Source organism: Myxine glutinosa, chromosome 1, assembly GCF_964187855.1.
Source record: "Myxine glutinosa chromosome 1, kmMyxGlut1.1, whole genome shotgun sequence".
Lineage (NCBI taxonomy): Eukaryota > Metazoa > Chordata > Myxini > Myxiniformes > Myxinidae > Myxine > Myxine glutinosa.
Window position 1 is genome coordinate 367,010,173 of NC_136261.1, and position 27,415 is coordinate 367,037,587.

Here is a 27,415-nt window from a genome sequence, read left to right on the forward strand (position 1 = left end):
CTTTCAATGATCAGCAAGGCCATGGAAACCATCATCAAAGTTGATAAGAAATTCTTCCTTTTCTACAACGCCCTCGTCTCGGATCACCAATTTGGTTTCAGACCAGGTCACTCCACCTTGGGCATGCTGCTTCCACTCACCCAACAATGGATATATATATATATATCTGTGCACTGTCTGTCATGTGTTGTGTTGTGTTGTGTTGTCTTGTCACTGAACTACTTTCTCAAACCTTTGTGAAATCGTACCAAACTTCTGGTATGCACATATCTCTCCCGTCGGTATGTCCTAAGGGTATTTGTTTTGAAAATTTTTCCAATTTTTCTTTTTGGAATTTTTTTTCAACTTAAGTTTTCAGCTTCAATTGTCTATAAAATGTGATATCACGTATATTACAAATACATTTGTGCAAAATAATTGTTTGAATTATGATTGGTTTAAACCATGACAAAACAGCAACTCGGGTACAGTCATTTATCTATATATCAACACATCTGGGCAGTGTCTGTGTTGTCACCTAACGACTCCCTCAAACTTTTGTTTCCGTGGTTGTGGTGTTTTTAATAACGTTGTGGTGGTTTTGAATCACGTAGTGTGAGGTATTTTGAATTATGTGGTGGTGAGGTGTTTTTAAATGACGTGGTGGTGAGGTGTTTTGAATTACGTGGTGGTGAGGTGTTTTTGAATTACGTGGTGGTGAGGTATTTATAATTACGTGGTGGTGAGGTATTTATAATTACGTGGTGGTGAGGTATTTATAATTACGTGGTGGTGAGGTGTTTTTAATTATGTGGTGGTGAGGTGTTTTGAATTAGTTGGTGATGAGGTGTTTTGAATTACGTGGTGGTGAGGTGTTTTGAATTACTTGGTGGTGAGGTGTTTTCAATTTCGTGGTGGTGAGGTGTTTTTATTACGTGTTTTATGGCTGTGAGGTGTTTTGAATTACTTGGTGGTGAGATGTTTTGAATTACGTGGTGGTGAGGTGTTTTGAATTACGTGGTGGTGAGGTGTAATCGTCCCAAACCTCCAGTCTGCACCTACCCCTCCCCTATGTGTGTGCTGAGGGGTTCTTTCTTGAAAAAAAAACATTCAACCTAAATCTTCAACCTAAATTGCCTATAAAAATGAAATATCACAAGCACAACAAATACATTTGTGCAATGTAATTGTTTGTATTATGATTGGTGAAAATCATGACAACACAGCAACTCAGGTACAGTCATTAGCCTCAGCTAAAATAAGCCCGTTCCTCAGTATCGACGCTTGGTGAGGCGAGCGCTGCGAGCCGAGCCAAGCTAGTATGTGTATATATATATATATATATATATATATATATATATATATATATATATATATATATATATATTACATAAATACACTAGTGGGGTGCGCTTACACATTGTAAGCAGTAATTAACCACTCTCCGTATGTTGGTACATAATAAATTGAAGCTTTATGATTATAGGAAAGTATCATCAAACTGCTGCTAGATATCAATGGAGCTTTTTATATAACAGTACACAGTTATATAAATTACAATTTTCATACACTAACTTCTAACAGTTCACAATTATATAAAAATTACATCTGTAAAAATTAAGTTTCGCTTTGTTTTTACAGATTATTTTACAGTTTTTAATGTAATTTTTAAGTGCATGACTGTGTCACTTATGTGCATGACGTCAGTGTCATGTCACATCTAGGGTCAGTGTGCTCCTTACGTCGAATTTATTATTCCTGACTGCAAACCTCCTAACTAGTGATCAGCAGGACAGAGACATTGTGTTTTGTGGCAGACAAACCTTGTTGCTAACAGGTCGTGCTGTGAGTGCTGTGATGGGACTTCACCTGTGCCCTACTGCCTTTTCATGTCAGAAGATTCAATTTGTGCGTGTGTGTGTGTGTATATATATATATATTAGCCTTCAGGCCTCAATCGAGTCTTGTGCTAATAAACTGTCTGCATTTTTTTTCCTGGGAGCAATCGAATAAAACGTTTTATCAAGATCGTATGTTGAGGTTTTTTTATAATGATTTATTGTAAACAACACAAGTTTAACTAGAAAGCATCTGAAAATGCAAAGCCCGTTTGAATACATACTCGGCCGTATGTATTCAGATGCCTTCTTCTTTTTCGGTATGCTCAACATAACGAAAACATTTTTAAAAACTAGAACGGCACTCAGTAGAGAGCATACCTCCGCCTGGTTGGCCATATCTCCCAATGGTGAAGAATCACTTTAAAAATTCTACTCGCTGGATCCGGATCTAGATCTTCACCAAAATTAAATCCATTCTTCCTTGTCACACACACAACCTGTCCAACACGTTTCGTCCAAATCCATCCATAACTTTTTCAGATATCCCGCTATGTGTCGTTTTTGGCCTTATTTCCCAATGGTGAAGAATCACTTAAAAATTCTAGTAGCCGGATCCGAATCCAGATCTGCACCAAAATCTAATAATTTCGTCGGTGTCACATACGCTATATCTCTGCCAAACTTCGTCCGAATCCGTCCACAACCTTTTGAGATATTTTGTTCACAAACGGACAGACAGACAGGGGTGAAAACATAACCTCCATCGACCTTTGGTGGCGGAGGTAAAAAATACAAAATGAAAATTGATGATTTTATGCAACCTTGACCTTTGACCTTTTTATCTAAAAAAAAAACAAGCAATCGACTCCTACTTTTGATTAATGAACCAATTCAGTGACCTGATATGCAAATTCTTCAAATTTCAGCTCAATCGGGTGAAAATTGGTGATTTTACACAACCTTCACCTTTGACCTTTTGATCTAAAAAAGCAATTGGCTTCTAGCTTTGATTGGTGAAACAAATATGTCACCAAATATGCAAATTCTTAAAATTTCAGGTCAATTGGATGAAAATTGATGATTTTATGCATCCTTGACCTTTGACATTTTGATCTAAAAAAAACAATCAGCTTGAAGCTTTTGATTGGAGAACCAATTCAGTGACCCAATATGCAAACTCTTTAATTCCTGGTCAATCGGGTGAAAAGTGGTGATTTTACGCAATCTTGACCTTTGACCTTTTTATCTAAAAAATAAATTGGCTTCTAGCTTTTCATTGGTGAACCAATTCAGTGACCCAATATGTAAATTCTTAAAATTTCAGGTGAAAATTCAATCAGATGAAAATTGATGATTTTGTGTGACGCTGACATTTGACCTTTTGACCAAATTATTAATTTACCTTCTTCGTATTATGATAATGCTTTGATAAAAATTTGATGACAATAGAAAACAATTCATGAAATGAAAAAGGTTACAACCCGGACACACACACACCCGGACGGACACACACACACACACACACACACACACACACACACACACACACACACACACACACACACACACACACACACACACACACACGTGATTGCAAAACTCCGTCTCCTGCTGTTCAGGGGACGGGCTAATTATTATAGTGTTTACACGTGCACCTGTTATTAAAAATATTGCTTTACACAGGTTTATTATGACACTTCCGTGTTTAGGCCCTGCCTGGGATTTTCTCGGGAGGGATCGAGTAATATGTTTTGTGAAGATCGTATGTTGAGGTTGTTATTATTTTTTTGTATTTAAAAATAAGATTAATAGAAAGAAGTTAAAAGAGGGGAAAGTGGTCCAAGTGCATTTTGTAACATCCAAGATTGGTAATCCAAACAAATTCCGAAGGCCAACATTTCCCAATTTTTCATGCAGAAAATATTTAAATACATAGTGCTTTGAATTATCCATCATATTTAAATTGAACGAGTTGGTGATTTAAACCAGAAGACATTAGGAACAAACGCTTACTTTTTGTATACCAAACGAAACACTGCAGGGATCTTTAATATTTAATTACAAATTTGACATACGCCTGGATTTCCCCTTTGAAAGATGTCCTGCTTTGAAAGATCATTTTTGGAACACATCACTCCTAAATTATTGTTTAAAGGTTATCTCTACCTATGTTGGAGGGTCCAGGCTCGGGTATAAACAACACAGTCGTAACTGGGATTTCAATCATTGTATTATTTCAATAAAAATAATTACAAATTTAAATTGCAAATTCAAACTGAAAATAATGTCAAGATTAGGTAACTTTCATATCAATGAGATAGAGTAAGGTGGGTTAAGAAGCCCTTGGCAGGAACAGTTTTGGGGTGAAAGGGGGAGGGTTGTTAGGGGGGGCTTTTGTCCCATCTTTCTCTGTACTCAGAAATGTCATGTTGTCGAACAATCATATCCACTGGTTTTGTTTTTTCACCTTTTGATTTTTTGGATTCCATTACCAATAGACACTGAATTATAAACATGCAAATAATGACTGAAAAATATAAATCAACTGTTTGCACTAGAAATTCAGCGATAAACATGTGAGATCAACTTTGATCAACTGGCTTGTGATCGTCCGTAGGAGGTATCTTGTGCAATCGATGTGTCAATTGTGGATGAAATGGTTGTTTGTGATAGTTTGATAACCTATCACAGTTTAGGGTTTCTCGTCCTATCGACCTCACCCTCCCTTTCTCCCTCTTTCTAGCATTTCACAATCAAAGGACAACAGCGACGGCAGGGCCATAAACCTTTAACAAATGTTCTTCTCACAAAAGGTCTTTCTCAAATGAAATAAGAATCAACATTTCTTGTGAGCAATGTTTTCGACATCTCAACATACACCTGAAGTCTCCCAATATGAGTGACACATGGCCAAGTTACTGTCCAGTTGTGTATACCACCGACTACAAAACAACATAGATTGAAACTTTCCACGTCAGGTCAAATGGATCTGAGACACAAGTTGTTTGGGAACCGTGGCGGTTCCAGGCATATCCTTTAGAAGAGCTCAATAAAAAAGAGCTTTGGTGGAGAGTTGAAACCATCAACAATGGGATGCATAAGTAACTTTTTGTCGTTAATCAACCTTTGGTCCAAAGACCCAAGACTACAAACCTGATCAACCCTGACGTGGCTTTACAACACAATGCAAGAGTACAAGGACAACTCAAACAAATCCCCTACATGTACAAACAGCGTCTCAGGGTGCCAGTAATAAACTCCCTACCCCCATGCTCAAAGATTTTTGGATCAACAACAAGAATGAGATTTACCAACAGGTTTAACAAATACCTTGAAGATGATACATCAGGGTGCCTTGAAGCAACATTGTGGCATTTATGGCTTTGAAAAGAAAATGATTGAAAAACTTTTATTACTCAGTAATAGAAAGATTATTTGGCGATACTATTTAGAAAAAACTTTTATTACTCAGTGATAGATTACTTGGCGATACAATTAAGAAAATCTTTTGTAACTTGATGATAAAAATATTATTTGGCGATACAATTAAGAAAAACATTTATTACTCAGTGATGGAAAGATTATTTGGCGATACAATGAAGCAAAACTTTTATTACTTAGTGATAGAAAGATTACTTGGCGATACTATTAAGAAAAACTTTTATTACTCAGTGATGGAAAGATTATTTGGCGATACAATGAATAAAAACTTTTATTACTCAGTGATGGAAAGATTATTTGGTGATACAATGAAGAAAAACTTTTATTAATCAGTGATAGAAAGATTATTTGGCGATACAATGAAGCAAAACTTTTATTACTCAGTGATAGAAAGATTATTTGCTGATACGATGAAGCAAAACTTTTATTACTCAGTGATAGAAAGATTATTTGGCGATACAATGAAGAAAAACTTTGATTAATCAGTGATAGAAAGATTATTGGGCGATACAATGAAGCAAAACTTTTATTACTCAGTGATAGAAAGATTATTTGGTGATACAATGAAGAAAAACTTTTATTAATCAGTGATAGAAAGATTATTTGGTGATACAATGAATAAAAACTTTTATTAATCAGTGATAGAAAGATTATTTGGTGATACAATGAAGAAAAACTTTTATTAATCAGTGATAGAAAGATTATTTGGCGATACAATGAATAAAAACTTTTATTACTCAGTGATGGAAAGATTATTTGGTGATACAATGAAGAAAAACTTTTATTAATCAGTGATAGAAAGATTATTTGGCGATACAATGAAGCAAAACTTTTATTACTCAGTGATAGAAAGATTATTTGCTGATACGATGAAGCAAAACTTTTATTACTCAGTGATAGAAAGATTATTTGGCGATACAATGAAGAAAAACTTTGATTAATCAGTGATAGAAAGATTATTGGGCGATACAATGAAGCAAAACTTTTATTACTCAGTGATAGAAAGATTATTTGGTGATACAATGAAGCAAAACTATTATTACTCAGTGACAGAAAGATTATTTGGTGATACAATGAAGCAAAACTTTTATTACTCAGTGATAGAAAGATTATTTGGTGATACAATGAAGAAAAACTTTTATTAATCAGTGATAGAAAGATTATTTGGTGATACAATGAAGCAAAACTTTTATTACTCAGTGATAGAAAGATTATTTAGCCATATGATGGAGCAAAACTTTTATTACTCAGTGATAGAAAGACTATTTAGCGATACGATGAAGTAAAACTTTTATTACTCAGTGATAGAAAGATTATTTGGTGATACAATGAAGAAAAACTTTTATTAATCAGTGATAGAAAGATTATTTGGTGATACAATGAAGAAAAACTTTTATTAATCAGTGATAGAAAGATTATTTGGCGATACAATGAATAAAAACTTTTATTACTCAGTGATGGAAAGATTATTTGGTGATACAATGAAGAAAAACTTTTATTAATCAGTGATAGAAAGATTATTTGGCGATACAATGAAGCAAAACTTTTATTACTCAGTGATAGAAAGATTATTTGCTGATACGATGAAGCAAAACTTTTATTACTCAGTGATAGAAAGATTATTTGGCGATACAATGAAGAAAAACTTTGATTAATCAGTGATAGAAAGATTATTGGGCGATACAATGAAGCAAAACTTTTATTACTCAGTGATAGAAAGATTATTTGGTGATACAATGAAGCAAAACTATTATTATTCAGTGACAGAAAGATTATTTGGTGATACAATGAAGCAAAACTATTATTACTCAGTGACAGAAAGATTATTTGGTGATACAATGAAGCAAAACTATTATTACTCAGTGACAGAAAGATTATTTGGTGATACAATGAAGCAAAACTTTTATTACTCAGTGATAGAAAGATTATTTAGCCATATGATGGAGCAAAACTTTTATTACTCAGTGATAGAAAGACTATTTAGCGATACGATGAAGTAAAACTTTTATTACTCAGTGATAGAAAGATTATTTGGCGATACGATGAAGCAAAACTTTTATTACTCAGTGATAGAAAGATTATTTGGTGATACAATGAAGAAAAACTTTTATTACTCAGTGATAGAAAGATTATTTGGCGATACAATGAAGAAACACTTTTATTACTCAGTGATAAAAAGATTATTTGGCGATACAATGAAGCAAAACTTTTATTACTCAGTGATCGAAAGATTATTTGGCGATTCTATTAAGAACTAGAACAATTCGACTGTGTCGCCAATATGCCTCCGCATAGTCCCACAACGGGTAGATGCCCTCGTTCGCTGTCCTAAAAATAAACAATTTTGATTTAAATCCCTTCAGCTGTTTTCAAGTATCACATTTTCACCAGCCATGACAGGTTTCACATCGATCAGTGAAGCGGTTTCAGAGAAAGGATTTTTAAAAATATCTGCTTTCAAGCTCATGTGGCTGCCAGACCACATGACATATGACATCAAAAATGTGTACAAAAATGTATACATCTGAAAAAAAAAAATTAAATCAAAATGTATACTACAAAGACATCAAAAAAACAAGTATACAACAAAAATGTATATATAAAAAAATGTATACATATGTGTGGGTAGGAGATAACATTTGTGAAGTTTCGTGTTGATCAGATAAGATTCCTTTTTCTATCCAAGATGGCCGCCAAACCACGTGACCTATGATATCATCATTTTTAAACTATATGCAACAATGGTGTTAGATGATATTTGTAAAATTTTGCATCGATAGGGTAAGCGGTTTCAGAGATATAATTATTTAATATTTTCCTTAAATCCAATATGGCTGCCACACCATGTGACCAATGATGTTTTCGTGATCATCTTTAATCACCATGCCGAGGTTTCGAGTCAATCTATTTGGTGGTTTGGGAGAAGTTTTTTTTTAGGTTTTTGGTTAAATCCAATATAGCTGCCAAACCATGTGACCTATGATGTCATACATTTAATATGTCAATACAAATGGGTCATAGATCATGTGCATGCAATTTCAGATTTTTATGATAAGGAATTCGATTGAAATATTTTTGCCTGGTATACCACTTCACCTATGATGTCATCATTATCATGCTTTTGTTCCCCATTGGGAGTACTTGACAATGTGCCAAGTTTCAAATTTTTCCATTCAGCGGTTTCCGAGAAATAATTTTTAATCATTTGCGTTTAATCCAACATGGCTGCCATACCACGTTACCTATGACGTCACATTTATCATAAAAACATTCTGCATGGGTGTCACTCCTATCCTGAAAGTTTCATCTCAATTGGACATATGGTTGCTGAGAAAAACGAGGTTTAGCCTGTACGGACGTACATACGGACGGACAACCAGAAAACATAACACCTCCGGTCACCTTCGGGGGCGGAGGCATAAAAACTTTTTTTTTTACTCGGTGATAGAAAGATTATTTGGCGATACAATTAAGAAATTGGCGATTATTTGGCAATACAACGACCCAACTCATCCACCAAGTTTCATTCAAAGCCGGCCACAACATTTTGAGGTAAAGTGTGAGATATTGTTTTTGGCCCTATCTCTCAATGGTGAAGAATCACTTAAATAAATTCTCGTATCTGGATCCGGCTCTTCACCAAAATTGAAACAATTCAGCGTCGTCACACAGCCTAGTGTTGGCTTAGCGGTTTGGGTGCAGGCTTGGGATCCTAGGATGCTAGGTTTGAATCCCAGTCGATTGCTGAATTAACGCCAGGGGGGTTGACTCAGCCTGTCATCCTTCCGAGGTCGGCAAATTGAGTACCAGTTCAGTGGTAATTCCCTGTGTGTCGCAAGAGGTGACTAACAGGGTTGGCGGCAGGAAGGGTATCCGGTCATAAAACATTGCTTCAAAAAGGGGACCAAGGTGCCCTAAAAAGGCCAACTCCTGCTCTGCGGGAAAAAATGGCATCTAAAGGTGGTTCTAAAGGTGGTTCATCGTTGTCACACACCCAACCATTCCACCAAGTTTCGTCCGAATCTCTCCATAACCTTTTGAGATATCCTGCCCACAAAGCCTGGTGTTGGCTTAACTGGTTAACCTGGTGTTGGCGTAATGATGTTAGGCCCATGGTTCATACTCTGATGGTAAAAATGACGAGTTAGGACACTATTAAGGCAGGGGTATTTCAGTCAGAGAGTAGTTCATCCATGGAATGATCCTCCTACAAAGGTTGAGGAGTTGAGGGGGCAGACATATCCAAGTTGGAATTTGATAGGTGCGGTACCTAAATGCATTGGAGATAGAGGTGGCTGGCAGAATTGGGAGGTGGCTTGTGTGTGGATGGGTGCTGATTTCTGTCATTGGTACAGTGGCCTCCTACTGTACCAAAGTTCCTTGTGTATGCGTGTTTGTACATTAGAGTAAAATCGTACCACAGAATGATGTCTACATATTATATTCTATCTGCTGCCTGAAAACGAACTGCCAGCTTTTGATCAATTGAGCCACACGTTTAGTCATGTACAGCGGAAAGTTCAAAGTAAACTGAACTTGTTATTCCAGAAAATCAAAAAGTAAAAGGAGAGTGACAGAATATCGATTTCTCGGGTAAGTACATAGCCGGGGTAATACCTCGATGCCAACTGTGTAGAAATCCTTGCGATAGGTACACAACCATTTTGTGACGTGCTTTGATGTCATCGATCACCTGATGTTGGCCTAATGGTTAGGGTGGCGGGCTTGGGATCCTACGGTCCTGAGTTCGAATCCCGTTGAATTAGCACCAGGTGGGGTTGACTCAGCCTGTCATCCTTCCGAGGTCGGCAAAATGAGTACCAGATAACTGGTTATAGAGACGCATTGCATCAGTGGCAGACGCGCCCACAGAAATGATGCAAACAGCAGCCGGGTGGGCTGCTGGGAACCACCCACCATGTCATCGTTTGCAAACTTAGTGATACCCAGGTGTTCTTTGAGAGGTCTGAAGGTCCAGAGAGTTATAGTGGATAGAACTTCCCAACCTATCTATTTACCGTTTGATGAACATTATCGTGCAACAAAGTCATGGTCTCATTAAATATACCTGGCCATCACCTATGTACTCAAAATCCCAGTTCATTCACTTCACAAGTCACTCTTCTACATTTATGATTTCCACATGTACATGAACGGACACTATTTAGGTCCCAAAACACTCTCGTCATAATATATTTGTTTGATAGCTGAAGTTTGAATGAATTTGGAGGTTGGGAACAAGAACATCTCCACTCCATGCTGCTTTGCTTTGACAATATTGATCAACTGTGGTCTCATCACCTCTCACATGCTTCAAAAAAATCATCTTCTTCCCTCTGGTCGTGTTGCAGGAGCTCTGGTTCAATGGCCGCATGAGTTGCTATTTGATCAAACAGGTTGCCCTTTGGTATCTATCTTGCAAAAACCTTTTTGATTTTCAAATAAGAACTAATGATTGGTTGTACACTTCCAACACTAATACAATTCTTCTAACATTTCATGTATGGTTGTTGTTGTTGTTCTTCTTCTTCTTGTATATCCCCGGACAGTTCTCGTGAACAGGCCAGTGGCACGGAGACAGCCGATCGATCTCGCAGGAGTGAACCAGAGATTTCCCACATCCAGGATGGTGTTCCCCGCCTTCACGAGGTCAGGGCCTTGACCGAGTTAGAGAAAGAGAAAGAGAGAGACAAGAGGCGAAGAGCCAGTCCATGGGTGAATCAGAGATCCCCCACATCCAGGATGGTGTTTCCCGCCTTCACAAAGTCAGGGCCTTGACCGAGTTAGAGAAAGAGAGAGAGAGAAACAAGAGGCGAAGGGCCAGTCCATGGGTGAACCAGAGATCCCCCACATCCAGGATGGTCTTCCCCGCCTTCACAAAGTCAGGGCCTTGACCGAGTTAGAGAAAGAGAAAGAGAGAGAGACAAGAGGCAAAGGGCCAGTCCATGGGTGAATCAGAGATCCCCCACATCCAGGATGGTGTTTCCCGCCTTCACGAAGTCAGGGCCATGACCGAGTTAGAGAAAGAGAAAGAGAGAGAAAGAGAGAGACAAGAGGCGAAGGGCCAGTCCATGGGTGAATCAGAGATCCCCCACATCCAGGATGGTGTTTCCCGCCTTCACAAAGTCAGGGCCATGACCGAGTTAGAGAAAGCGAAAGAGAAAGAGAGAGAGAGAGAGAGAGACAAGAGGCGAAGGGCCAGTCCATGGGTGAATCAGAGATCCCCCACATCCAGAATGGTGTTCCCCGCCGTCACAAAGTCAGGGCATTGACTGAGTTAGAGAAAGAGAGAGAGAGAGAGAGACAAGAGGCGAAGGGCCGGTCCATGGGTGAACCAGAGATCCCCCACATCCAGGATGGTGTTCCCCGCCGTCACGAAGTCAGGGCCTTAACCGAGTGAGAGAAAGAGAAAGAGAAAGAGAAAGAGAAAGAGAGAAAGAGAGAAAGAGAAAGAGAAAGAGAGAAAGAGAGAAAGAGAGAGAGATAGAGAGAGAGAGAGAGAGAGAGAGAGAGAGAATTGAATTTGAATTTGCAACACCATTTATTTCACAAAAACACACCAGGTCAAGTCAAAATTTTACAGGAGAGAAAAAATAGAAAAAAAACAACACAGCTCTTAATGTTATTATTAAAAAGAAAAGTCCAAGTTCGATTCATTCACAACACATAAGGCTTCATTAATACACCATTTGCACTCAAAGAGTTTGACATTTTCATTCGCCACATAATAATCAAACTCTAACCTTATTCTTGCGGACACCAGCCCTTTAAACATAGGAACAACATCAAATCCATGCCCATTATCAATTTTAATTTTCCTTGATTTATATATTGCATATTTTGCTATAGCAGCTAAGAAGTTTAGGAGAACACCAGAGTCCTTGCAGGAGGGTCTGAAAGGTACACCAAAAATAAAAGAATGTGAAGTAAAAGGAAAGGACAACTGATCAAAAAGGTGTGTGAGAATCGAGAAAAGAGGTATTAGTCTTTCGCATTTCAAATAGGCATGAAACAGATCCTCCTGTTCACAGAAGGGGCATGCTACCGGTACTGAGCCATCAAGGTGATGAACAAAGGTGTTCGTAGGGAGAGCCCAATGTGCTAATCTCCACTGGATATCTGCTAGGAACCCGTAAATAGGTAGTTTGTACATATTAGGCCACAGTGGCGTGGCAGGAGACCCTGGCCCTAACCTTTCTGACCACAAGGCCACTCGTGCCACTCCGGAGAAGTGATGCTTGGTTTTCTCGAAGGAGCTTGTGAATACCCGCCTTTGTTACCAAATGAAAATGAGATACAAGTTCACCATTCGACTGGAGAGCTGGGAGCACCTTAATTTCAGGGAAGGACAGCCGAAAATCCTCGACATTGTTTATACCTACCCAGCCAATATTTAACTCCTTAAACTTCCTCTTGACGATGCGTATAATTTGGATGACAACACGCACGGATCTTAAACCAAGAATGGCCACCACCCTGCCAGCAGACATCCATTTTGTCCCAGATGTATCCCTCAGGTCACAAACTTTGCCAATTCCTCCTTGAGTAAATTTCCTAATCAAAGTCTGACTATGAGGAATGCATGGAAAAAACCCGTTATAGAAAATAGGCTCTTGGATAAACATCCGGCAATTATCAGCCTCAAGGCAACGATGAACCCCAAGACCTTTCCAAACTTTCAGCAAACCCTGATAAAAAATTGGGATTGAAACTAAGCTGACACGGTCAAGGTTCACCAGGAACAAGTGCCTATCATAACACAGGCCTCCCGCTTGTTGCAGCAAAAAAAACGCAAATGGGCGCCAGGGCAGCTCTTCAGCATACAACAGACGTTGCACAGACTGTAGGCGAAAAGCCATAAGCCGGGTGGACACATGCACAATTCCATGTCCACCCTCCTTCCGAGGATGGTACAGTATTTGAGGCCGAAGCCAGTGGTATCCATTCCAAAAGAAATTAACCAAGACCCGCTGGATGGCTGGCATCAACTCCTTGGGTGGCTGCAAGGCAATTAGTTTATGCCATAATCTTGCTGCTATCAAGTTATTTACAACAAGAGTGCGGCCTTTATAAGAAAGAGATCGCAGCAGTCCTTCCCATCGTTTCAACTGGTGTGTAATTTGTTCAATCATTCCTTCCCAGGTCTTCATTTCTACGTCCTGGTTGCCGAGATAGACACCAAGATATTTGACCCCATCTGTTTTCCACTCTAAATTATGTGGGAGTGACGGTGGCAGTGTTAAAGAAAGGTTATCTGAACCGCACCATAAGGCTACACTTTTGCCCCAATTTACTTCGGCGGAAGAGGCCGCAGAGTAATCTTTAAGGCAACGCTGCACTGCAGCAACACTACTTGGGCCTTTAATCAGAATGCATACATCATGATCAGCATAAGCTGTGACCACAAATCTTGAACCAAAAACGGCTCCCACATCCTGAGTTATTCGCTGCCTGATGGATGCTAAGAGTGGTTCAAGGGCAATTATATACAGAAGTCCAGAAAGGGGACAACCTTGACGGATACCCCGTCGGAAAGGAAAAGGGGTACATAAACTGTTGTTTACTTTCATCATGCAGAAGGTGTTAGTGTATAACAGCTTGACATAGGAAATGAAAATTTCGCCAAAACCCATCCGCTCCAGAACAGAAAACAAATATGTGTGATCAACTCGATCAAAAGCCTTTGTTTGGTCAAGAAACAACAACCCAAAACTGGCACGCAAGTACTTATTACAAGGAATAATATCCCTTATCAAAAATATATTGTCATAAATTGACCTTCCTGGTACACAGTAGGTCTGGTCAGGGTGCACAATAGAGCTGATCACAGTTCCCAAACGGTTTGCTAAAACCTTCGACAAAATCTTGTAATCCGCACACAGCAATGAGACAGGCCGCCAGTTCTCAACTAGTTGAGTGTCCCCAGTCTTTGGCAACAGGCACATGACTGCTCTTCTGCAGGACAGGGGAAGCTCTCCAACATGAAGGTATTCATCAAATACCTCAAGCAAGTCAGGTCCCACAAGGTTCCAAAAAGTCTTATAGAACTCTCCAGGCAAACCATCAATCCCAGAGGCTTTACCATCCTTCAAGCTCCGCATAGCAGTTTCAAGTTCAGCAGCCGAAACTGACATGTTCAATGTGCGTTGCTGGTCCTCCTCAAGTCTTGGAAGCCCAGTAGTCAGCTCCTGCAAGGTCTCATTACTTATGCTCTGTGGAGAGTACAAGTTTGTATAAAAAACCTTCAAAACAGACTTAATCTCCTGTTGAGCGGTCACTATTGACCCATTAGCAGCACGTAGCCCGTGAATCTGTTGTGATTTTTTGACAGAGTTCTCCAAACCAAACAAGGCCTTATTTGGCATATCCAACGTTAAATAACTCATTCTCATGCATACCAGGGTGCCCATTGCTCGCTGCCGTACCAGTTCAGTCAACATTGCCTTTTTAGTCCAAAAACAGCCGGTCACCTGTAGTGTCTTTCCCAGCCGTATTAATGTTTTCCTCCAGGGCTGCAATTTCAGCCTTTAATGAATCAATCGAGAGATTTTTCAATTTAGTGGCATAAAGACTATATTGTTGACAGAACGATTTGACCTGACCCTTTGCGAGGTCCCACCACAGTCGGAGGTTAGCATGTTCAAATTTGGAGGACCGAATTCTTTCCCACACGGCTCGAAAAGCCTCTTTGAATCTCATATCATTCAGCAGGTGGGTATTAAGTGACCAATACGCACTACCACCTGAGGCCAGAGGCAAATTAAAACCCATTGAAACCAGGTAATGGTCTGTGAAACCAGTTGGGAGTATCTGGGTTGTGGCCATCACGTTTAGCATTGGCTTATTCATGTAGAATCTGTCTAGCCTTGCCATTGATATCCTCCCATCATGGCATCTGCACCACGTATAGCACCGTGAAGTTGGGTGTTGCAACCTCCAAACATCTTTCAAATGCTGATTTTTGATGATGTTCTCCAAAATCCTCGTTGAAGCCGGATGGGGTTCATGACCGGTCCTGTCTACGGAAGGATTGATAGTGCAATGGAAATCACCAGCAATACAGATGAAAGCGGTTGTATCCAGTCCTTTTACAAAGTCATGCAGAGTGGAAAAGAACACTCTTCTTTCCATGGGCTCACTCGGTGCATATACGTTCACAATGATGATCCTTTGAGTGTTGCAATAGAAATCCACCGCTATCAGATGTCCCTTATAAATTTCCTTAAAGACAATCTTCCGAGCAGGGATTCTATCACTCAAGGCGATGGCAACACCAGCTTTGGGTGTGGTAAAACCACTCAGCCACCACTGCCCTCGATAAAGTTTTCCCCATTCAGCAACCAGGGTGTTCGTAGCATGAGTCTCCTGTATCAGGATGATGTCGGCTTTCACCCTCTCCATCGCCTGAATTGTCTGAATTGTCTGAATTTTTCGTAAGGGGGTACAACCCCCATTGATATTCAGGGATGCGATACATATCTCTCGCAAAGCCATTTACAAAGGTAACTCACCCTCCGCCTGCAATTCCTTATTCGCCTTTGTGACCGCTTTCCGAAGACGATGAAATTGGGCCTCCGAGATTTCCATTGGGTCATTTCTTTGCAGGAGGGGTCTTGCAGCCCTGATGAAAGTTTTCACATCGGGAAAATGGTCTTTGATCACAACGTAGCGTTGCCTAAACGTCTCGTTTAGGAAACTGATGACGTTTTCCTTTGTTGCTTCCATCTGTTCTTCTCCCTGATGATCATTCACAGACACAAGGCTTTGAGCTTCCTCATCCAGCTCCCTAACCACATCAACGTTGAATCTCCTTTGTTGTGTGTCAGGAGCTGGCACACCTTCTGTGTCATCACCACTGCAGTCTTCTTGTTGCATCACCAGGGGCACATCTGTGCCACCACTGCTGCTTATTATAATAGGTCTGCTTGGACCATCATCCTTGGTCGTTTCAAGTGGATGTGAGCAACAACCATTGTCACTCAGGACCTGGGACTGCTCGTTGTCACAAGGGACAATGGTCCCATCATCACAACCAATACTGGTGCATTGATTTTCTTCAACAAGAGCAAGGGGTGAAGTCCTACTCTCCTCTGTTTCGTCACCACCCTGCCCAGCTTGCCGAGCATCATCAGGATAGTCTGAGATACTGTTTGTTTGTACGAGTATCACTTTGCTACCTTTGTCTTCCACCTCGGCGCTCAAAAAGGTACGTTTTAGGTTCCTCTTAGCCTCGGTGCCTTTTATCAATACCTCCTCAAAAACCATATTATCTTGAGGTTGCAGCCTCTTGTCCACATCGACTGGGTGCTCCCCTGCTGCACTAACCTCAACAACACCGCCACCACCACTTGCCACACCCTGGTCTTCTGGTGTAGATCTCTGTACCCCACCAGGCTCATGATCGGGGGGCACTGCATCAGTCACAGGGGGGGCCGACCCAGCTGCTGTAGCGTGCGTCTTCTTGGCGTCTGGACAATACTGCTTAGTGTGTCCGTGTGCTCCACATCCGTAGCAGATCAAGGTCTCGGTAGCCATGAAAATCCTATATTCATGTTCGCCTACTTTAAAGGTGTGGGAGGTGCTCAACTGCTTCGCTGCGTCTTTTAAAACAACAAAACAAAAACGTCGAAACGATTGTACGTGCTTCAACCTGCCGTTTCTCGTACGTAGAGGAACCCTAATGATTCGAGAGACGACAGTGCCAAACTCACCTAGCTTGTGCAGGATTTCCTCGTTACCTAGAAAAGGCGGAACATTGCTCAGAATGACTTTAACCGTCTGCGTGTCCATCGACGACACAGGAACAAACAGATCGTCTCCCAAGGTCAAACCATTCTGCACAACAATGTCGGCCAGACTTATTTGCGAGACAAAAACCACAATTTTGTGATTCATACGGGACGCGGCACGAATATTACACACGTCGATTAAAACCCCAATCGCGAGGAAAATGTCATCCATTTCAACTCCCTCCGGCGGGACAAGGCACAGCCCGTGCTTACGCGATAAACCCTCATCGGTAACACGATCGGCAGGCCTTTGGCTACTCCTATTAGCCATATCGTCAAAGGAGAAACGAAGTGAAAGCAAATAGATTTGTATAATCCTAAAGAAAACGAAAAAAGGAATAGAAAAAAGTATATTAAATAAATAATAACAAAAGCAAGTTTTAAACCACGTTAAGAAAAAACGTGGTTTAAACAAACCCTCACCGTGCTGGCTCTCCCTCTCTCGAAAAGAGGGGAAAAGAGGGACAGGTGGTAACGAAGCAGGAAGGGAGGAAAGGTCAACAGACACGACAAAAGTACAAATGGGGGAAAAAAAAGGGAAAAGGGAAAAGGTAAAAAGGGGGGTGGGGAGAGGACGAAACCAACACGAGCCAGGAGCTACAACACAGCAACACGAGCACACGCCATCTTGCCACGCCCAACAACAACACGGCCGAGAGAGAGCGAGAGAGATAAGAGAGAGAGAGAGACTTTTGTGCCCTTTTATTATAAAAACTACAAAGCCACTCCACAAAGCGGTTGTAAGCAAAGCAACCAGTTTAAAGAAACATTTCGTAAGGATCCTGAATTCACCAAAAGGAGCAAAGGATATTTAAAGGAAACCAGCAAGTATAAAAATTTTAAAAACCAAAGGTGAAGACACAAACAAAAACCACAGACAATTTTAAAGGAAATGCTCATGCAAGAGCTATGAACACATCAAGAGCAAATTAAGCGTTTAATTAAATTAAGCGAAAAATTGAGAGAGGGAGAGAGAGAGAGAGAGAGGGAGAGAGCGAGAGAGAGAGGGAAAGAGAGAGAGGGGGAGAGGGAGAGAGAGAGGGAGAGGGGGAGAGGGAGAGAGAGAGGGAGAGAGAGAGAGAGAGAGAGGGAGAGAGAGAGAGAGAGAGAGAGGGAGAGAGAGAGAGAGAGAGAGAGGGGGGGAGAGAGAGAGAGAGAGAGAGAGGGGGAGAGAGAGAGAGAGAGAGAGAGAGGGAGAGAGAGAGAGAGAGGGGGGGGGGGAGGGAGAGACAGAGACAGAGACAGAGAGAGAGAGAGAGAGAGAGAGAGAGATTTCATTCCTTTTTTTTTGAAGGAAAAATCTTTTCCACCAATGCAGACAGGTAAAACAAAAATATTTACAGGTCATGAGAGCATTTCTACAAATACAGACAGTGAGAAAAAAGAAAACCATGGTTACAAATCAATACAGACAGCAAATAAAGTTGATATATACAGTCATAAAAAGGTACCGTTTCGAAGCATTTCACATTAAACCAAATAAGAGAGCAATGCTATATTACAAGTTTAATGTAAGGACTCCGTCAGTTAAACTGCACAAGGAACGCCGTACACACCATCGTTTCTGGAAGTCCCCACAGTTATCAAAAGACAATTCCAGGTTCAGCCGAGACGACACCAATGAGCTAAAAAAGACTACAGCGTCATCCACTGGAACAACACTGTTCCGGATTTTCCTTTTCCTGGACACATATTTAGCAAGTTTTGCCTCAGAAATTAAAAAGTTGGCTAAAAAACATTCATGCCTACATCTGGGTTTAATACTAAAACCAAATATAAAAATACAGTGTGTAAAAACCAACCCCAACCCTTGAATGACATGCGATAAAACAGTAAAAAGTGGTGTCAATCTTGGGCATCCAACAAAGGCATGAAAAAGAGTTTCCTGGGCATCACAAAAAGGGCACTTTTCAAGGACATTTGGACACATTCGGTGTATCAAAACGTTTGAGGGTAAAATGTGATGTGCCAATCGCCACTGCAAGTCTCCGGAGCGTTTGGCAACGGGTACCTTGTACATAACAAGCCAGTTTATCGAAGTACAATGAGTAGTCTGGAGCATTCTCCTCCAGTGTGCTTGTGGTTCTGCAGGTCTATCAGAAACAAGGGTTTGGACACACATACCATAAACAGAGGATTTTCCCATCAACTTAAAGGAGGTGAAACCTTGAAAAAGAAGCAAAAGCTCTGGAAAGGGGCGTTGGGATAAGAGAGGGCCAGCTTCCACCTGTGGAGCCCATTTTCGCTTGGTTTGCTTGAAAAAGCGCAGTATCACAGAAAATATCCTCCCAATGACCCGAATGGACCTAACTCCAGTGGCCACAGCGACGTCAGCAGCTGGTTTCCACTTGTAAGGAGAAGGGGTTCTAAAATCTTTAACCTTGGTGCATCCAACATCAATAAACTTTTGTATGAAGGTACGATCACTGCAGACCCCTTCAAAAATGGGGTTTAAAAAGATTGGCTCGTTTAAGAACATTTCAAGGGAATAATTACTGTTATCACGGCGAACGGTAACCGCCTGCCATGCCTCCAGCACACTACTGTAGAACAGGGCGACTGATGCCATATCGACTTTCTTGGTGCCAATTAGGAACAGCTCCTGATCGTAGCCGAGTCTCCCTGCCTGCCGAAGCAGGCAGTGAGCCAATGCCTTCCACGAGACGTCAGTGTACAGCAGTCGATGAAGCGACAGGAGGCGAAAAGCTATAACTTTACTGGTAATGGCAATCAGACCCTGTCCTCCTTCAGCAACGGGTAGGTTTAACACACCAGGTTTGAGCCAGTGCTTCCCCCCCCCCCCGCCCCCCCCCCCCCAGAAGAAGTCAATAAAAATAGATTGCAGTTTTTTTAAGAACAAAATCCGGGGGCTGTAGTGCCATAAAAACGTGCCAAAGCATCGATGCTGCAAGGTTATTTATAATGAGGGTTCGGCCCCGATAGGAGAGTTGACAGAGTAAGCCCTTCCATTTTAGCAGCCACCTCTCAGTTTTAATTATGAGAGATTCCCAGTTTCTCAGAATGAAGTTTTCGGTACCAAGAAAGACACCAAGGTAAAGAACGCCATCCCATGCCCATTTGAGTTGTTCCGGTAGAGTCGGAGGAGTGGCACCATTTTGCGGACCAAGGCAGAGAGCTCTGTTCTTTTTCCAATTCACTTTTGCCGAACTTGCCAAACTGAATTCATGGACGCATTGGACCAAGGCCAAGACGTCCTCATCCGAGTGAACGATTGCACAAAGATCGTCTGCATAAGCAATCACCTTGAATGGGTTCGCAGTTGGTTGAGGAACGAAACCGGGAAGACGTGCGCGCAAACGAACGAGGAAAGGCTCAATCGCGAGGGAGTACAGGAGGCCGGAAAGAGGGCAACCTTGACGAATGCCTCTACTAGCCGGGAAAGGCTGACATAAAATGTTGTTAACTTTTGCTAAACTAAAAATGTTATTATACAGTAGCTGTACGTGAGAGATAAAAAAAATTCACCAAAACCAAACCCCCGTAAAACAGAGAAAAGATAAAAGTGATCAATGGCATCGAAGGCCTTTTCTTGATCGAGGAACACCAGACCAACATTTCTTTGTTCGAGAGAGCAGATAACAATCATGTCACGTACAATAAAGATACTGTCGTGAATTGACCTTTTAGGGACACAGTAAGATTGATCTGGGTGTATGATCTCCCTAATCACGACTCTGAGCTGGTTGGTGAGAGCCTTGGAAAATATTTTATAATCCACGCATAGCAAGGATATCGGACGCCAATTTTCCACCCGATGCAGATCTCCCTTCTTGTGTATTAGGGCAAGCACCGCTCTACGGCAGCTGAGTGGCAGTTGGTTGAGTCGTAAACTGTCAGAAAATATTTCCAACAGTTCCGTCCCAAAGAGGTCCCAGAAAGCTTTGTAGAACTCTACGGGGAGTCCATCCAAGCCAGAGGCTTTTCCATTCGGCAAGGCTTGTAGTGCAACAAACAGTTCCTCCATAGTTATCTTTCTGTCCAGCTCTTGACGTGCAGTAGCTGACAAGGTGGGCAAGGACGCGGTTAAAGAATGCACCATTTCGTCATCAATGTCTTTCATACAATACAGATCAGAGAAGTAATCTTTAACCAGGGTTCTAATGCCCTTGTGATCCTTTATCATATTGCCCTGCACAGTCCGTAACAAGGTGAGCTGCTCGCTACCCTTTGAAGTGTGTTCAAGTCGAAAGAAGAAACTAGAAGGCACGTCCAGATGACGCAAATTCTCCACACAGAGACGAACCATGGCACCTCGAGCTTGTTTTACACATAGCCGGTTGAGAATAGCTTTCTTTTTGGCCAATGAAAGATTCGTTTCCATTGTGTTTGAAGGTGACAGATGGCTTTGCAAAGCTAAAATTTCTTTTTCAATAACACTTTTAAAGAGAGACTCATCTTTTGTACAAAAGAATCTATACTGCTGACAAAAGGTTTTAATTTGCACCTTAGCATTATCCCACCATTGATTGAGGGAAGAAAAAGAAGGTTTCCGCAAAAGCAGTGTGCCCCAGAAAGCCCGGAAGGCTTTAAGGAAAGCTTGATCCTCTAAAAGGTCCACATTAAAAATCCAATGTGCAGCTCCATAGTTCCGTATCGGAGAGAGAAGAGAAAAGGTGACCATGTGATGATCGGAGAAACCGATTGGTAAAATTTGCACATTGCCCATCATGTTAAGAAAGTTACTATTTATGTAAACACGATCTAGCCGAGCGAAGGAAAGCCGACCGTCAAGACAGAGACACCATGTATACTGGCGTATGAGGGGGTTGTGAAGTCTCCACGCATCAACGAAAGAGAATTTAGATAAAACCCTTGCCAGTGGGATGGTACTAGCTAGATGAGGTTCTTTACCATTCCGGTCCATGGCAGAGTCTAGAGTACAATTAAAATCCCCACTCAAGCAAACAAGACTATTAAAATCTACATGAGTGAGTGATGTTTCTAACTGTGTGAAGAAGGTGACCTTGTCAGTGCTGTCACTGGGTGAGTAGACATTAAAAAGTGTGTGCCTGTAACCATTGAAGGTGAAAGAGACACAAATTAGGTACCCCTTAATTATGTCTTCAAAAACAATGTCAGTTTGGAGGAAAGAAGATGAGAGGAATATAGCTACCCCAGCTCTAGCGCAAGCCAAGCTACTGAAAAACCATTGGCCGTTCATCAACCTACGCCATTGGCTTTCGCACGAAGGACTGCATCTCGTCTCCTGTAAAAGCATGACATCAATATGCTTTTCCTCAGTGAGTAATTTCACCTGGGTCTTGCGCAATGGGGACCGCCCCCCATTGATATTCAAGGTAGCTACAGAAAAGGTCATGTGAAGAAGAAGGGGAAGGGGTTATATAGCGGAAGGTTGGTCTACTTGTAGCTCTTCCTTCGCTTTGATGACGTACTTCTTGAGGCGGTATACTTCTCGTTCCCCAACTCCGAACTGGCTGGACTTCAGGACGAGATATTTCGCGGATGTTATGAAGATTTTTAGGTCTGGAAAGAAATCTTTCACCTTTACTCGCCTCTTCCGAAAAGTGTCTTTCAGGAATTTTAGAATTTCTGCAGGTGTGATGCCCGGATCACCCTCCGGCCCATGAGACAACAACAATTCGTTCCAAGCCTCGATGCTGATGCCAGACGTGAGGGATGAGGCTCCATCGGAGTCATAGTCCAATTGATCAGTGTGAGTCTCACCCTCTAACGATAAAGCAGGCGCCAGTGCAGCAGATGCTGCATGTGCCATCCCCTGAATGTCTGCAGGTTTTGGACACGTCTGCAAATCAGACAATGATGCAACAGGTGTTGCGAGATTCACCTCTTCATGACCCGCTATGATCATGCCACGCTCTGGAATTATATGAGGCGTTTCAACGACAGAACTTGTATATGTCTTGAGGGCACAGCCTGGGACATCCTGAGGCACAACCTCCTCAGGTGCGCCATGCCCGGCTGATACAGAAACTGCGCATTCCATGTCTGCGCAGCCCGGGACATTCTGAGGCACGACCTCCTCAGGTGCCTCATGCCCCGCACAGACAGAAACTGTACATTCCGCACAGCCCTGGACATTCTGAGGCATGACCTCCTCAGGTGCCTCACGCCCCGCACAGACAGAGACTGTACATTCTATGTCAGCACAGCCCGGGGCATTCTGAGGCACGACCTCCTAAGGTTCTTCATGCCCCGCAGAGACGGAGGCTAAAATGGGCTCTGTAGGTCCATTATTGTCATCACAAGCAGCTTTCACTCTGATTCATTAATTCTTTATCATCATCAGGAGTTAGAGATGCAAATTTATTGTGTAAGGCTATGCCGGTAACACAAGGAGCCACCTCAGTGAGGGGTCCGTTGTCGTTTCCAGGCAACACAATCTTTTTTGAATCCCTCGTTGCTGCTTCGTCATTAACGTTCGGCCGTTTGTGCTTCTTCCGAGCAGTAACAACAGTGAAACCTTCCTCATCCACGGAGGAATCCCTCACCGCTGCTGTCGATGTCGACGGCTGATTGTCCACAGCATTACCAGGTGCCGCCTGTTTAGGCGTGCCCACGGGGACAGTTACCTTCGTACAGGTATCTCTCGCTGCTGCCGTCGATGTGGACGGCTGATCGTCCGCAGCATTACCAGGTTCTGCCTGCTCGGTTGTTCTCACGGGGACAGTTACCTTCGTGCAGGCACCTTTAACATGTCCGTGTTGCCCGCAAATGAAACAGGTCGTCGTTTCGGTCGACACAATCATATATTTGATAGTTATGACCATTGAGCGACAGCGTCATGGTCGCATTAAGCGTCTGAGCATTGTCTTTGAGGATAATATAACAATGACGCCGGAAGGTCATGATGTGTCGGAGCGAGGCGTCTGCTCGAAGTCGCAGGGGGATCATCGATATCCGGGACACGACGGTGCCGAAACTATTAAGCGAAGAGACAATGTGCTCGCTTTTTATAAAGGGCGGTAAGTTCGACAAAATGATTCGGACCGCCGGTGTGTCCATCGGACTAACACTTATATAAATGCCCTGGGGTAAGGACAAACCGTGCTCCACCACCTCATTAATGAGGTGTTCCTTTGATACAAAGACCACGATTCTGTGGTTCATCCTGGAGGCAGCGAGGACATTATCCAGGCCGACAATGTTACCAATACTGGTTACCACGTCCTCGACACTCACTCCGTCAGGCGGGCAAGCATTAAGCCCGTGTTTGCGAGTCAATGACTCGTACCTGCTATTGTGCAAACGAACGTTCGCCATAGCTATAAATAAATGAAACTAAAGAAACAGTTTCGAAATAAAATAAAAGAACCTGTCACGAGCAAAACCTGCAGGCGAAGGTAAAAGGAAAGTAAAAATAATGAAAAGCCGATTGCCGACTATGGGAAAACACGGCAAGCAGAGCACAGGCCCGAAGAACACAAGGTTATTTCAGCCTCGCACACAAACTCACCGTGCGCGCTCTCTCTCTCTCTCCTGTCTCAACAAAAAAAGGAAACACGAGGAAAACTTCACAAACACGAACAAGGACACAGAGGGAGTGAAATGGGGATAGGAAAGATGCCAACACAGCACAGTACTCACACCTCAGCGCACACAGCCGCCATGATGCCACGCCCGACACAAGCGGCCTGCATGGGGCGAGAGAGAGAGAGAGAGAGAGACAAGAGAGAGAGAGAGAGACAAGAGGCGAAGGGCCAGTCCATGGGTGAATCAGAGATCCCCCACATCCAGGATGATGTTCCCCGCCTTCACGAATTCAGGGCCTTGACCGAGAGAGAGAAAGAGAGAAAGAGAGAAAGAGAGAAAGAGAGAAAGAGAGAAAGAGAGAAAGAGAGAAAGAAAGAGAGAAAGAGAGAGAGAGAGAGAGATTGGCACTCTGACCGTGACCGCACTGCCCTGACAAATCCGGGCAGCAGGGAAAAATGGGGAAGATTTGTTCCCCGACTTGCGTTGGGATGTACAACCACCACAAAGAGGCATCCCCAATCGTTGTGTTGGGTTATTGCTGTTTCGTATGCAGCCTGTGGTTGCTGGTTTCATCATTTCCTGGAAGTGCAGCTGTGTCATTGACGCAGTGTTCCCGTTATGAAGTAAGCAGGTACTTATTTTGCCGACCTCTGAAGGATGACTGGCGAGTGAACAACTTCTCATGTATGCTAATCTGTTGTCATGCAAAATAAGGTTCTCAAGACTTTTAATGATTGTTCTATTGACAGGAGTTTGCTTCATGTCAGATTACTCAAGTCACAGCCATTTTGGAACTCGCTGCGCCATTTGAAAATAAAACTACATGAAGGAGATGCGTCCCCAAATTTTGCAGTCTCTCATTGGTTTCTGCTGGCCTGATGTTCTCCTTCACACGGAACTCATGACAGGCCTCTGTCCGTATGAGCACGTGACTATATTGGCCGCCATCTTTGTTTCAACCGATGCTAATGTTACTTCCTGTTCTACAATACAAAGTACACATTGACCGAGAAATACCCTTGCAGTTAAAAATTGGAAAAATACTACATATTATAAACTTTTACAACCGTCCCAATTTGGGCAAGATATTCAAATTTTGAACAGTTGTATGTGTGCCCCACGCAACCAATCATAATTCCCGATTTTCTTGTCCTCAGTAAAACACTAGACTGTAGAAGTTGCGGACAACGAGAAGGTAAAACACTTCTTGACTTGTTCAAGGCTCCTTTATTTCAGCAGAACTAAAACCTGACCGGAACTCATGCATTTTTATATCTCCCATCACTTCCGCCCGATCCTCTTAAAGGGGCGAGGCTCCAATAACCGAGTGCACGCCACGCCCATACCATCAATAGACCCACTGGTCCCGTGCTTGTGGATTATGCCTCAATGGGGTAACCCCCACAAGACTATGGAACACTTGTTGGTTCGTGAGATGAGTGCAGTTTTGAGCTTCCATTGCCAACGATGCTAGGGCTAAGGCACTTAGGTGATATACTACTTGTTTATTACCCTCGCCAGAGGAGAGGGTATTGCATTCGAGTCCGTTTGTTTGTCTGTCTGTTTGTCTGTCTGTTTTCCACACAGAATAAATATGATTTTCTCTGCAACCGTTGGTTCGATTGACAGGAAAATCTCACCATAGGTATTTTCTCGGCTATTTTCTCGGCTTTGCTATTTCCTCGGGCTCACTCTCGTGGGTTGTGCCGCCCATTGTTTGCAGCGGCGGTGGTGGCGGTTTGCCGCCGTGATCTTGATTAGCGGCGGCGGTCGTTTGCCGCTGCATTTGCCGCTTTTCCTCCTCAACCTTGGCCTCGTGCTCGTCTCTTCGCTCCTGTCTGCCCTCTGCATGGTCCCGGCTCTGCTCCTGGCTTCACCTGCTCGGCTCCTTCGCTGTTTCCTCGGGCCCACTCCCGCGGGTTGTGTCGATTGTTTCGCCTCCTCACCCATCCTGCTGGCATGGCTCTGCGGTACTCCACCGCAAGGCTTCTCCTGCTTAAAACCCGCTCCACCCCATCATGCATCTCTGCAATCAAATCGAATGGACTCCTGCGTCGACCCAGGTACATTCACCGTGGCTCCGGTCGTAAGTTTGTTTATTTACAATCAGGTCACTCCATCCCCATCCTCTGGTCGGCTCAGCGCACTCCCACTCATCGTCCCAACACACCTGGTCACAACAACGCACAAAATCGCACCTCCTGTCTGCGAACCCTGGCCAAATCACCTGGATTCATACCCGCCGTACAAAACAACATCAAGCTCACCCTGTTCAATACCCGGTCCCTCAACAACAAATGCCTCATCCTGAACGACTACATCCTGGAAAATAAACTGGACTTTCTCTGTCTCACTGAGACCTGGCAACAACCACTGGACTACGACACGCTCAACCTCACCACACCCAATGGATATTCTTACATCAATAAACCACGCTCGGAGGGCCGAGGTGGTGGAATTGCCGTTATTCACCGACAAGACATCAAGACCAACCTCATCTCCATCTCATCTGCTCCATCATTTGAACACCTGGCTTTTTAACTCTCTGGTCACACACAGTCAGTCATGGCTGTTGTCTACCGCCCTCCCAAACCACACCCATCATTCCTGTCTGACCTCTCCTACTTTCTGACCCAGCTATGTTCCCTCTCCCCCTCAATCCTCCTCCTTGGTGATTTCAATATCCACATGGACTCCACTGACTCCACGCTAACCACTGACTTCACTGATTTACTCACCTGCTTTAACCTCACTCAACATGTCAACTTTCCTACCCATAACCGTGGTCACATTTTGGACCTTGTCTGCTCTACTGGACTAATTTTGCACCATCTCTCTGGCTCCGACCTCACTCTCTCTGACCACCTAGCCATCACTCTGACCATCAACATC

At 42.6% G+C, this 27,415-nt stretch overlaps 1 protein-coding gene across 1 annotated transcript in view; it reads right to left on the bottom strand.

Annotated features, from left to right (window-relative positions):
- The window catches only part of LOC137414822 (FERM domain-containing protein 4A), a 300,724-nt gene that overhangs the window by 202,086 nt on the left and 71,223 nt on the right, over positions 1-27,415 (bottom strand). The gene's annotated exons all lie outside the window — the stretch shown is intronic.